The 14,210-nt window shown below is 44.3% G+C and overlaps 1 long non-coding RNA gene and 1 pseudogene across 1 annotated transcript; both read left to right on the top strand.

Annotated features, from left to right (window-relative positions):
• Positions 1–2,110: 2,110 nt before the first annotated feature.
• On the top strand, positions 2,111–2,906 carry LOC109942193 (plasma membrane ATPase-like; annotated as a pseudogene).
• Positions 2,907–4,765: 1,859 nt separating this feature from the next.
• LOC103643785 (uncharacterized) lies at positions 4,766–6,408 on the top strand. Its single transcript, XR_561300.4, has 3 exons — positions 4,766–5,211; positions 5,907–5,998; positions 6,096–6,408. It is a non-coding gene; the product is annotated as an uncharacterized lncRNA (long non-coding RNA).
• The last annotated feature ends 7,802 nt before the right edge of the window (positions 6,409–14,210 follow it).

The raw sequence follows: 14,210 nt of genomic DNA, 5'->3' as shown, positions 1-14,210 counted from the left end.
TAACAAAAACTAGAGTTGCATTAAATTCTATGTTTTTGTTTGAGGTTAAATCGATTTTTCTATGTATATAGAAACCTCCCAAGATTATGCGGAATCAATCATTTGATCTGTGCTCCCCCATCGCCACCAGCGACGGTGCCACCCCTGTTGCGTCCATGGGTGCCAGGAAAGACGGTCAGCTAGGCAACCTCCTCAAGGCTCCGAAGCTTTTGGACACTTCCACCAAGTCCTGACAGCAATCGGTAACTTCTGCATTTGCTCGATTGTGGTCGGCATCATCGTCGAGATCATCGTCACGTGTTGCTCTTGGCTGTAAGGACGTCAAGGACTGAGAACCAAGACACCTTCGATACTGCCATGGATGGCATGCTTGCTGATCCTAAGGAAGCCATGACTGGTATCAGAGAAATCCACTTTTTGCCCTTCAACCCTATTGATAATAGGACTGCTCTAACATATATTGACGCCGATGGCAACTACACCGTGTCAGCAAGGGTGCTCCTGAACAGGTGAGGAAATTTATCTATCTGAAAATACTTAAACTTCTCCATTCACTGATCTTTGTTTCCCTTGCTAATAAATAATTGCCATTTTCTAATAAACATTCTATTTGCTTGTTTTGTAGCAAAATAAATCGTTCGAATCCAATTGTTGAAATGGTAAAACCATTAATTATAGGCAGCAAATAGTGTGTGTCTGTTGTGTTGTGGGCACACTGCATTATCCTTGGAGATGACACTTTGTTCCAACTTCTGATGTAAAACTATTATATTTAGATTCTCTAGCGGCTTTAAAATCAGAGATTAGATGGAGGCTCTATGTATTTAAAGATGGTGAATCTTTGAATGGTAGGTGAGGCGCACTCTTTGAAGGTAGACAAGGCGTTGTTCGAGGGAAAGTCGAACTATGTTATGTTTTCAGGTAACCTGCAGAAAGAAGTTCTCTGAATCTGTGCCATAAACTGTTTCCACTATGCCTAAACTTAAGTACATGTGAGTACATTTTCTCATTAACAAAAACTAGAGTTGCATTAAATTCTATGTTTTTGTTTGAGGTTAAATCGATTTTTCTATGTATATAGAAACCTCCCAAGATTATGCGGAATCAATCATTTGATCTGTGCTCCCCCATCGCCACCAGCGACGGTGCCACCCCTGTTGCGTCCATGGGTGCCAGGAAAGACGGTCAGCTAGGCAACCTCCTCAAGGCTCCGAAGCTTTTGGACACTTCCACCAAGTCCTGACAGCAATCGGTAACTTCTGCATTTGCTCGATTGTGGTCGGCATCATCGTCGAGATCATCGTCACGTGTTGCTCTTGGCTGTAAGGACGTCAAGGACTGAGAACCAAGACACCTTCGATACTGCCATGGATGGCATGCTTGCTGATCCTAAGGAAGCCATGACTGGTATCAGAGAAATCCACTTTTTGCCCTTCAACCCTATTGATAATAGGACTGCTCTAACATATATTGACGCCGATGGCAACTACACCGTGTCAGCAAGGGTGCTCCTGAACAGGTGAGGAAATTTTTCTATCTGAAAATACTTAAACTTCTCCATTCACTGATCTTTGTTTCCCTTGCTAATAAATAATTGCCATTTTCTAATAAACATTCTATTTGCTTGTTTTGTAGCAAAATAAATCGTTCGAATCCAATTGCTGAAATGGTAAAACCATTAATTATAGGCAGCAAATAGTGTGTGTCTGTTGTGTTGTGGGCACACTGCATTATCCTTAGAGATGACACTTTGTTCCAACTTATGATGTAAAACTATTATATTTAGATTCTCTAGCGGCTTTAAAATCAGAGATTAGATGGAGGCTCTATGTATTTAAAGATGGTGAATCATTGAATGGTAGGTGAGGCGCACTCTTTGAAGGTAGACAAGGTGTTGTTCGAGGGAAAGTCGAACTATGTTATGTTTTCAGGTAACCTGCAGAAAAAAGTTCTCTGAATCTGTGCCATAAACTGTTTCCACTATGCCTAAACTTAAGTACATGTGAGTACATTTTCTCATTAACAAAAACTAGAGTTGCATTAAATTCTATGTTTTTGTTTGAGGTTAAATCGATTTTTCTATGTATATAGAAACCTCCCAAGATTATGCGGAATCAATCATTTGATCTGTGCTCCCCCATCGCCACCAGCGACGGCGCCACCCCTGTTGCGTCCATGGGTGCCAGGAAAGACGGTCAACTAGGCAACCTCCTCAAGGCTCTGAAGCTGTTGGACACTTCCACCAAGTCTTGACAGCAATCGGTAACTTCTGCATTTGCTCGATTGTGGTCGGCATCATCGTCGAGATCATCGTCACATGTTGCTCTTGGCTGTAAGGGCGTCAAGGACTGAGAACCAAGACACCTTCGATACTGCCATGGATGGCATGCTTGCTGATCCTAAGGAAGCCATGACTGGTATCAGAGAAATCCACTTTTTGCCCTTCAACCCTATTGATAAGAGGACTGCTCTAACATATATTGACGCCGATGGCAACTACACCGTGTCAGCAAGGGTGCTCCTGAACAGGTGAGGAAATTTGCAATCACGTTGCTTATTCTGGAATGAAAAAACTTTGTTCATTCAGCGTGACTAATTAATTGCTCCTGTGCTGAAACCCAAACATATTCTTGACATATGCCACTGCAAGGATAATTTGAGGCGAAAGGTGCACGCTATTATCGTCAAGTATGTCGAGCGTGTTCTTTTTCGCTTGATGTTGCCAGACATATATTGGTTGATGCTCCTTTTCTTTTTTTGTGTGTTTTGGTGATCGGTGAGCCAATTTTCTCATTCAAAATGTGACCTTACCATAGGAAGTACCTGAGAAAAACAAGGAGTCCCCTAGCGGACCATGGCAATCCATTGGTCTGCTGCCCCTGTTTGATCCACCTAGGCAGCGCTGAGACAGTTAGCAAGGCTCTTGTTCTTGGTGTATGTGATATAGACGTGCCACTAATAATCATTACTCCGTATGAAATAGGACGAGAAGATTCAGGCCCCCCTAATCATAAGCGCAGACGATTACTCGTGCTGCCAGTATGATTATGAGCAGAGAGCTGAAAAGAATCACCTGCAGAGGTCCAAGAAGTCTGCCGTGACTGCGCAGCCGTGCTCCTCACAGAGCCTGCTGATGAATCATCTGTCCCCTTGAATTCAGCCGTCTAAAAATAAAGACACACACACATCGCCATCAGTTGAAGAACTGTATGAAAAACGCACACACATTCTTACCCACCTTGGGGATGTGTCACTGGTGCCCAGACCTATGTGGGCCACATGCTTCACATCTGTAGGGTACCCGATCTCCATCTCGTGCTCCTTGTGCACTGCAAAAGAGTAGGTATCTGGTCAGGTACACTTGTGCTTTCACCGTATGCTTTTGAGTTGGTTGGTGCTGCTTTTTTTATGCATTTTACCTTTATAGTTTTTAGAATCTGGATGTAGTAGCCAATCCACAGAAACTCAAGTCAGGTAATGAAAAAAAATGCAGAAGCAATCTGGATGAGAGTATTACCGAACATTTGAGAGATTATCTTCAGTCCTTTGAAGATCCCCTTCATCTTTATTGCCATTACTGGTGAAACCCTTCGACAGGAAGAGAGAGAGAGAGCTCCTGTAAGAATGTAGAATAAGATCAAAATGTCCTTGTAGTACAAAGAGAAGATTTTAGCTTTCATGCTACAAAATATACACTAAAACATGGCAAGGAAGAAACACACAAAAAAGAGAGAGACAGCAAACAAGGATGCAATTTGCATGAATGACAAGGATACACATGTGTCCTGGATGTTCATGTTCCAGAATAGACTGTTAGAGGCCTATGCATACAGTAGAATGAATGGATCACAAACAGAAAAAACAAACCAAAGCACAGCCACCATCTTACCTCTGGAACTGTTCTCTCAGTTGTGCAACTCCGACTAGCAGCTTTCGCTTCTGAATCTTTGGACCAAAGTTCACTCTGAAGATGAAGAGCAAAGCAGAAGCAGACGAGGAAAGCAGTTTGGTTCAGAGGGGTAGATAGCAGAGGGAGCTAAATCCTCTAAGAAGGTAGCATAGAATCTCCTTAAATATGGCGACAAGTTAGTTGGGAACAACTCTTGTTGTCGCTGTTCTTTTGATTCTGTTATGTACAACTGCAGCCAGGCTTTTTCTGAAAAATAGATGATACTTCTGCTGTTCCTCTTGGTCGCTACCATTTTATTTACATGTCAATAGGAACTAATTGGCACTATCATATGCTCAGTTATTAGTTGAACTTTTTATTTTGCTATATAGTTTTCCGGAGAGACTGGGCGCGACTTTTTTTCTGAAGAAAGTTGGATTGTTCCCTCTAAAATTTTAGCTACCAATCGTCAAGTTCTTTTTTTCATATAGAGAAAAAGGAGTTATTTCCATGTTTTTTCTGATTTTCCATACAAGAAACTCGCATCGATGGCTCAGTTACACAAAGCCTGAAAGGTTGCAGGCCCAGTGTTTACTCAAATCTGTCAGCGAAATCTCACATGTGCTTCATGGTCCTTGCTCTTCGAGCCAACATTGCACACTACTATTCCATTGCTGGTAGCAGCAAAGCCTAGACTTAGGACCAGTAAACTTTGTTGAAAAATCTCACCTCGGAATATCGCATAACCCAATTCTTTTGTTCCTGATGGATAGTAGATGTGGATAAAAATTGCATGTGACATGAGGAGATGAAATTCTTGCAGATATGGGAGGTAGCACAATATCAAAGTAGACACTAGAGATGGGATTTGATTCTGTCTTGGAAATCACACGTCTAGGCTTGGGAATGGGCCATATAAACTCATGGGCAGAAAGGGGCTCTAAACTCGCGGGCTAACAAATTTGAGCTTCTTTGGGTTCTCCACTGATTAGGGCAGAGTTGGATCAAGACACTCCACTAAAGGACCGACACATCATCAAACAAAGCCCAAATGTGCTACTGGATCGAACGAAAGGGCATAAGCCCGTGGATCATGTGAAAGGGCTACGTCTCAATCTCTCAGGCATCCGCACCGCCGTGCTGCTTACAGGGAGGTGGCGCTCGCTGGGAGGCGGCAGCGCGACGCTCGCAAGGAGGCAACGCGATACCTGTAGGCGGCCTCGTTGAGACGTTGTCCCTATCGTGGAGGTCTTCCTCTCGACCCAGCAGCCGTAGCCCAGCTGTAGCCCAACTCAGATCTCTGCTGTAACGTCATCCAATAGGTGCGGTTCTTTCTAGGAGGAAAGCTTCAGGTTAATCTCTCCATTTAAGCAGCTACCTGCCATCACCTGCTCTCGGTGCTACTTTAATTATTGTTTGAGTCTATTTTAGATTAATTTTAGTTTGAATGTTGATAGCTCTTACTCTTGGTGCTACTTTCATTACTGTTTCAGTCTGCTCGATATGTAAGATAATTAACTAGACTCTATTTCAACTATGTCCCAAGCTTTTAGTTTATGATGCACAAGAGCTTACAAATGCAGAAAGTATAATGCCTTTGCAGATCAGTTTTGGCTTTTGCTGTTCAGTGTAGGTTGTTTTTGTCCCCTGCCCAAGATATTATTGTATATTGTTTTCCTAATTTGGTTGAAATCAACTCAGTATAAGGACATACCATCATGTGCCAAATTAATTGATCGTAAATATTATAAAAAAATGTATCACTAAAAACTGATCGTAAATATATGGATAGCTAATTGTACATGTTCTAGAGTTAAATATTGTTATAAGCATGTTGTTGTGTGTGTATAAATTATAACCGATACAATTTCAATTGAATGATTTCAATTGGTAATTTTGCAGCCTAGGCCATGGAGGGGGTTTCATCAATTGACGAGGCTATCTCAACTGATGCTACTGCATTTGTGAATTCAGGCAAAACACTAACTCTGAATCAATTAACTCTGCATTTGTCCAGGCTAAGGAGTTCCTTGGTGCTTCCGGTGACAAGCGAAAGGAAGTCATCTGCAGTATGGAGGAGGCAGATAAGCTCAGTGGTTCTGCTGCAAGGTAAACTGCCTGTATATAAATATCCTTATGTTGTAAAGCACCATTTACAATGGCTATCCGGTGATTCTCTTTCTGTTGATTCTCTGCATTTGTCCAGGCTAAGGAGTTCCTTGGTGCTTCCGGTGATTCTCTTTCTGTTGTAAAGCAGCTATCCTGCGAGTGCCTCTACACATTGAGGAGTCCTGCCTTCACTCGTTGAGGAGTCTTGCCGAGCAACATTGTTAAGTTCAGTTATCTGAATTCAGTTGGATCATGGCTGTCGATAAACATTTTAGTATAATGGATATTGTAGTCCTCCTGCGAGCAGTTTCTCTTCGTGCATGGAGCGTCTTTGCTTGTGAGTTGATAAACATTTTAGTATAATGGAGGATACTAATTTCATGGTTGCACTTTGTGGTTGTTTTCTATCATTTGTTTGTGAGCCCATAGATTATACTAATTCATTAGCTTATGGTGGTGCTTGCTTGTATATGAAGGCCCTTGGATTGGCCCGTGGATTTTAAAAGGATCGAGGCGGATTAGGATGCCGGGGCATTAAAAAACGGATTGAATTGAGTTGTATCAAATCAATTTGGATTTAAGTAGGGCTGGGTTCACTTTTTAAACTTATAGGATTGAAGTGGGGTTGGGGCCGGATTGTGACCCATTACCAGGCTTACACACATCTGACCTACCTGTTTGATGAATGGTGATTTGTCCCATTCCATCAGATCAACAAAGCTTTATATCATGAACAGTTCTATGTATTTCCCTTAGGTTAATTTATATAGGTACGACATCGGCGGCCATTCCCTAGAGGTTGTTTGCCTTATCCTAGCCTGTTCGTTTAGCTTTAATTTATATCAGTTTCTACTGTTTCTATAGTATTTTTGTCTTTATGGATTGTAGCTGCAGCAATCTAAACAGTTGGCTTTAATCCGAAGCGAATATTTGTCTACAGTATTAAAATTTCTAATTAAACGACTGAAAGTGAGATGGGTGATGCCATCAACCTCAGACCAATTACACACACAAAAAGAAAAGAAAAGAAAAAGGTTATATCTATCTTCCAGTAAATCGGAATTCACCTCGTGTCCATGTTCAGACATATTTTTCTAATCTTTTTTTATAAAAAATGCAGGATCCCAATTCTATGGTGTAGAAATAGTAGGTGTCATCCATCTGTCATGTGCTTTGAGACCTGAGCATTGATTTTTTTAATTGATTGGTGATGGCATCATGCATGCATTATGGAACTTTTTATGCATATTTCTACTACTTATTCAGGCTGCAAGAGTAGCCTACCATTCTGTGTTCTGCTATTTTTCATTTCCTGTTCTATCTTTCCCATTCCCTCCTCCCCGCACAATCCATTCTTTGTTCTGCCTTTCCCATTCCCACTTCCCGCAAAGCCCATTCCCATTCTCATTCCCACATATAGCCCACGTCTAGCTAAAATCAAAAACACAAATGATCCCAAAGGGATTCAAACCCGCGACCTTTCAGACAAATGCAAGCAGTAGCTACCGCTACACCACATGTGTGTTTATGTCTACATCTATTACAGAAAAAACATCTACTACATCTCTCCCCAAGACTACCTGCTACCCTTTCACAATGCGTAGTAGTATATAAGTTTCACAGAGATTCTTGAATTATATTTTTGGATGGAGGGAGTAGTATTTAGAAGAGCCTTGCATGCAATTTCTTTTGTTTGAATAATGTTTTAACTTAAATTCTTTTTTTGCATGTGTGACATTTATTCTCCGTAATTTTTTTCCATGGATCTGACTTGTGAGTCATTTTCATAAACCAACGTCAAGAATGAATCCATATTTCTTGCTTGGATATCCTGAACAAACACCACTAGCAGGAGACGCTCACGTTGGCGTCGCTCGTCGACGACAAGAAGAAGCTTGACGACTGCCAGTTCGACCTCTGGAAGCAGTCCTACATGGTCGCATGAGCCGCTGTGTATGACAAGCTCCAACGCAGCCGCCGCTTGCACACGGTCCAAAGCGGCTGTACCGCGTTGTCCATCGTCAAGCAGCGGGACCTCATGGTCGTTGCCAACGTCGGCGACTCTCGGGTTGTTCTGGGCACCGCATCCAACGATGGCGCCATCACGTCGTCCAACTCATCGTCCATCTGAAGCCCAACCTGCCATGTAAATCGCTACTGCTCGGCCATGAATTCTTGTGCCCTGGGACGACGGTCGTTGCTGACGTTGTGTGAGTGTCCTCGAACATAATGTATGTAGAGGAGTAGCGCATCCGGTGGTGCAACGGCCAGGTGTACTACCTTGCTGATGAGCCTGAGGTGCACTTCATCCGGCAGCCCACCCAAGAGTCATCGGTACTCGCCATGTCGCGCGCGTTCGACGACTACTATATCATGGACTGTGGTGTCATCTCGACGCCGGAGGTGACGCAGAGGAGGACCGACAGCAATGATCAATTCGTCATCCTCGCCACCGTCGGGGTAGCTTTTGTGTTGGTCTGCTTTTAAATCTCCTCACAAACACACACACACTTGCTTTTTGTTTGAGCAAGCGCGTATGGTGGTGTGTGCCTGATGGCTGACGATGTACGAGAGAACTTCTTCCGGCAGATGTGAGACATGCTCTTCAATGATGAGACCATAGAAATCATGACATATATCAAAGTCTGCATGATACTAATGGTTGCAATGCAGTGGTGAAACTGCTAGATTAAAATAACAAAATATATGTATGGCCAGGATCACAAATAGATTATGAAACCTTTTCTCATAACAGTATAACACACATTTTGTATATAAGTTACCGTGGTATTATATGTCCCCGTTGCAACGCACGGGCACTCACCTAGTATTCATTAAGGAAGTCATGAGCAACTACGATGTCAAAGCTATAGCCAAGTGTCTTTCACTATTCTGATCTTTTCTTTCTTGGAGGCAATAACGTCGAATCCTCCACAAACTTTCCTATGGCCTTTGACAAAATGGAAAGCTCGTTGGATGATGTCTCGCCATCTACGAGGCTTGATATTTAAGAATAACAAATGGTTCACAGGATTATTGACTAAGCACAAGTTCTCATGATTTTGGTTTCCTCTATTTTGATTAGTAAAACAATCTCTTTTAATCCAACACTTTGGTATAGAAAGAATCACATAATCTCATGAAGAGTGGGTTGATGAGAGTTCTCACAAGGATTAGGATGGTTCTAAGTTTACCAAGAACCAACAACTCTCTAAAGAGAGGGCCGAGAGGTATAAATACTAGGTGTTACATTGTGTCAGTAAAAACGGGATAACCCAATTTTACAAAGCCAAGTCACTTTATCTAAACCTACTAGCCATTAAACACAAAGCTCCCTAGGTCTCATGAAAGGGAAATAAACCTAAAAATTATTTCCACACTTGTTTTGGTAATTGATGACCATCACAACTAATTAGGCTAACTAGATTGCTAAGTTATGATTTAGGAATTCATAGAATACTTTAAAAAATTAAACCTTAAAACAATACATCATGGACCGTCCGAGCCTCTAAGGCGGACTGTCCAAGATAACGATTATCCCGGACAGGAGTTCTTTTTGGAAATTATTCAAGAGCTCAAACCGTCTGGGCCATTCCAGCGGACCGTCCGACTCCTCGATGACTTCGGACAGAAACTATGTGAAATGCACATTTCTACTACAGACTGTTCGGAAGATAAGTTAAGACCATCTGGTGCCATGCGCGGACCGTATGCCCGTTGAAAATAAAAAAACCCAAAGGTGTTGGGTTCGTTAAAATGAATTTTAGCGTTCATGCGGACCCTCTGAAGGAATGTTCAGACCGTCAACGTGAGACTTTATCTCACATATGACGACATATTTAATGCGATTATAGCCGAACCGTCCGGACCAGGAGCACGGACCGTCCACATGTAACAGAAAGATGGCAATGATTAGGAAGTGTTTGGTGGCTATAAATACAATGTAGCCACCTTCATTCAACACACCCAATCATTCCAACCTCCACATTAATTGCAAAAGAGCTAGACTCCACTCCAAAGCCTCACACAAGCATCAAAGATAATCCAAGTGCGATAATTGTGATTGTATTTATTAGTGATTAAGCGCATTGTGAGAGATTCTAGAGAGTGTGAGATTGTGTTTCATTTGACGATATGTGTTGCTTGGTTTTCTTGATCATGCTTTATTCCTCTCCTTCTAAAATTCTCATTGACTTATAAAGCTAGCAAGAGACACCTAAGTATGTGGTGATCCTTGTGGGGTCTAAGTGACCCTCGGGATTAAAGAGAAGCACTGAACCGGTCTAAGTGATCGTTTGAGAGAGGGAGTAGATTCATCGGAAACGAACCTCGGGAAACAAATAGTCTGTGTCTTTGTGTTAATCTTGCATTGTGATTTGATTCTTCCTCTTCCCTTTCTCTAAGTTCTCTTGCTTGTAATCTTTTTGAGTTAGCCCTAAAGTTATCTGCACTGATTGAGCAACTCGTGGCAAGAACTATCTTTCGCACTCTGATTTCATTTATACTCATTCTAACGCTAACCTCGGGTGAAGTTTGTGTTAAAAGTTTATAATTTTCAGGTTTCGTCTATTCACCCCCTCTAGGCAACTTTCACCTTGGAACTTTTTAGCATCCCAAAAATAAAGATCCCCACTAAGAGAACGTTATGAAAACTATAGGAAAAATAGGACCACCAAGTTTTGCATACCCTGCCCACTAAGATAAAGCATGATATTATGTGTTACTCAATCTCCACTTAGGTACTCTTGAGCACTAGATGCTTGTTAGATCAATACATGTTGGATTTCTCTTGATAATGTGACACCTATATACTGCATGCACCGCTTGCCCTCCATCTCCACTTATTAGTCCTCAAAGCCCTAACTTAATATGCCCCTTCACCTCATTTTCCGTAATGTGTGAACCTTAGCTCTGTCCACATTTGCAATCCAACAAATTTTCCTTAGTAATCCTATGCGAAGTATATCTCTAATAGTTATCCAACATAGTATCTTGACTTGGTTTGACTTTACTTTGATTCAATGATACTCTAGGATGTAAAGATTATAAAATCAATCAAATTGCAATTTTAAATATACTTGTCATCATGTAGTGATAGTATGGTACCATAGGTACCAAAAAAATTAGTGGAGTTAGGAGAGCAAGGAGAGTCGATTGGAAGCTCGCTAGATTAGGTACGCTACCATAGATATAAGCACACAAAAGTTTAGAGGTTTAGACCATAGAAGCATACTACCCTATGTCCTCCCTGTGGTGGAAGAATTGATTGAAGAGGTGATGAAGATTACACACTCATGCGTTATTTGAGCAAGAGGACCGATTAGCTCGTTCTCTACTTTGGTTCTGAGAGTTCTAGTATAGTTACAAACACCTCACTTTGTTGAAACTATTGGAACTATGGACTTGTCTAAACCTTTGAACCCCTTATACGTTGCTCTACTACTTCCTTTTGTAGCACAAGGGAGGAGAGAGTTACACACCTACTGGATACTAGGCCCTATCCAATAGGGATTCAACTACTCCTATCTTATCATGGATGTGGGTTGTACACTAAGCATGTATTGGTCATGTGTGGGGGACAGATATCCCTCGGGTCCACTAGAAGGCTAGAAGACCTCGCGAAAGGCCTTGGGCCCATTGTTTCACAAGGCCATCCTTCGTTGGCCTGGGGAGGAATGTCTGGCAGAATGGATCGACGCAAGATTGGATCAATTCGAGCCCAGATGGCCCAATGGATTTGAGCGTCATCCACAGCAGTGACCCGACTTTCCCGCGCTGCGTCCTCAGGTGTCGGAACTGAATGGCGATAAGTCGGCAGAATTATAGGAAGATAGGCTCAGTCGGTTCACTATTACTTAGGCACATGTTGTTATCAAATCCTCATGTAACGCCCCACGGTCGAGTATATAAGGCCTAGGGGGCACCCCCTCAAAAACATATCTCACTCGTTAGCCATTTACTCAGCTCTCTAGCATCTCTCGTACTAGAGAACTCCCCTGTAACCCACCACATAAAAGATCTGAACCAGGACGTAGGGTGTTACACATCTCAAAGCGGTCCGAACCTGTACAAGATTGTCTACTGTCTCTCGTGCATCTAGCACGAACCATCGAGCTACAGTCGGTAACACTGTCCTACTCCAAAAAGCACCTCGAGGGGCAACCCTGGGTGCGCGGTCGGACCCAAAACACCGACAGCTGGCGCGCCAGGTAGGGGGTATGTCACTGATCCAAGCTAGCTCAATGGCCATCACTTTCCAGCATAAGATCATCCTCCGCTCTGGATCCGTGTTCTGCTTCGGAACCATCTCATTTGTGGCAGACGAAGAGGGAACTCTACATCGCATCGTAGATCCGCCAGAGAAAAAACCTTCCTCGACAATCTCCAGGAAAGCCGGAGCGAAGCAGGAAAAAGCGTAACCTTCAGTGCTCCGAGCGAAGACTACCTCCTGCAAGCCAGGAGTAGAGGATCCGTCTACCCGGAGAACCCCGTTGTCCACCTCCTCTACGGAAAAATGGACACGGATCACAAGGAAAAAGGAAACAAACGAGGTGAAAGCTCGTCAAGCTGCTCTTCTAGTACCTCCGCCCTCAAAGGAGAACAGAAAGAAGCTTGTCGCTATGATAGTTCCGTTCTACCCCGACGTCCTCTTCATCGGGGGGAGAGTGGAATCGTCCCCCGTCTCCGACGATGAACCAACCGCGCCGGGGGAGGAACCTCTTCAGCGGGAATCTCGTCGACGAAGAAACCGATGCTGAAATATCCGGCGACATCATGAAACTGGAGAGCGGGACCCGGCGCAGCCTGTGTCACGAGATGAGATCTCAAAAGTGGGAGAAACTCTAGAGGAACGGGTCTTCAGGGAAAGAAGGAATTCCCGACAATGTGATCGTCGGCAAGCTCAAGAATAGGTCGAACAGGAGGCGAGACAACGTCGAGAGAACCCTCTTCTCGGATGGAACCTGAACCCCGATTTCGCCCAAGCCATGAACACACCGAGCGAGGTCGGTGGAGTGTTGGCTCGGATAGCCGATGGCCTCCCCCGGACTCCGGACGCCGAGGGCTATCGACGGCTGCTCACTCGGGCAGCTAATCATCTTTTGCCTCTCGCTCATCCTCCGAGCGATCTACGACATGCCATCAACAGACGGCGGGACGCACAAAGCTCCATCAATGCTTCGCGTGAACGACGACACAAGAACGAGATTCGACGCCGAGAAGAGTATGATCGAGATCATGGCATCCCTGCGCGAAGTCAGGCCACCAGAGTTGAGTCGGTAACAGCTTCAACCGGCGGCACGACCCGAGGACGGTTGAGGCACCACGTCGACAACTCCCCTCCCCGGGACCGACATCATCATCGTCGACAAGAGGACACATGTGGAGTATCGGCGCTCACTCCACGTCTTAGGGCCATTCAGTGGCCCCCTAACTTCAAAGTCTCCAACATCGACAAGTACGAGCCTAAGCAGGACCCAAGAGGCTGGTTGGCCGTCTATACCACCGCTGCCCGAGCCACTGGGGCAATTGAAGATGTGATGACTGCATACTTGCCCATCGTCCTCGGGCAAGATGCGCTGCAATGGCTACAACACCTACCCCGACACTGCATCGACGACTGGAGCGACTTTAGTCGGTGCTTCATCGCCAACTTCCAATTTCTCTCCGACAAGCCGGCGCAGCCATGTGACCTCAAATCCATCAAGCGCCGAGGGGATGAGACTCTCCGGTCGTACCTCAAAAGGTTTCATACCATGAGAAATTGTATCCCCGAGGTTGCGGAAGTGGCAGTAATCGAGGACTTCTACCAGGGATCTAATGACTCGGCCTTCGTCCGAGCCATACTGTAAAAGGCACCGACTACCTCCGAGCAGCTATTTCAGGAAGCGGACCTCTACATCACCACCGACGAACGAGCTCAAGACCTCATCGGAGGAGCAAAGCCTGCACCGACGGCACCACAACGCGACACGAACCAACAACCCGACAAGCGTTGGGAGAAGAGGCCTCGCGAAGAAGTCCACGCCGTCGGACCACCTGCCTCTCGCGCCCGAGGAGCACCCCGCGGAGGCAAACATACATTGGACGACATCCTTGACGCCCAGTGCCCATACCACAAGGACATGGGCCACACCCTCCGGAACTGCAGAGACTTTAAGCACTCCGTCGGGAACGGCTGACCCTTCCAACCTCTACCACCTCCCCCACCACG

Source organism: Zea mays, chromosome 1, assembly GCF_902167145.1.
Source record: "Zea mays cultivar B73 chromosome 1, Zm-B73-REFERENCE-NAM-5.0, whole genome shotgun sequence".
NCBI lineage: Eukaryota > Viridiplantae > Streptophyta > Magnoliopsida > Poales > Poaceae > Zea > Zea mays.
This window is presented reverse-complemented; position numbering and strand designations above follow the sequence as displayed.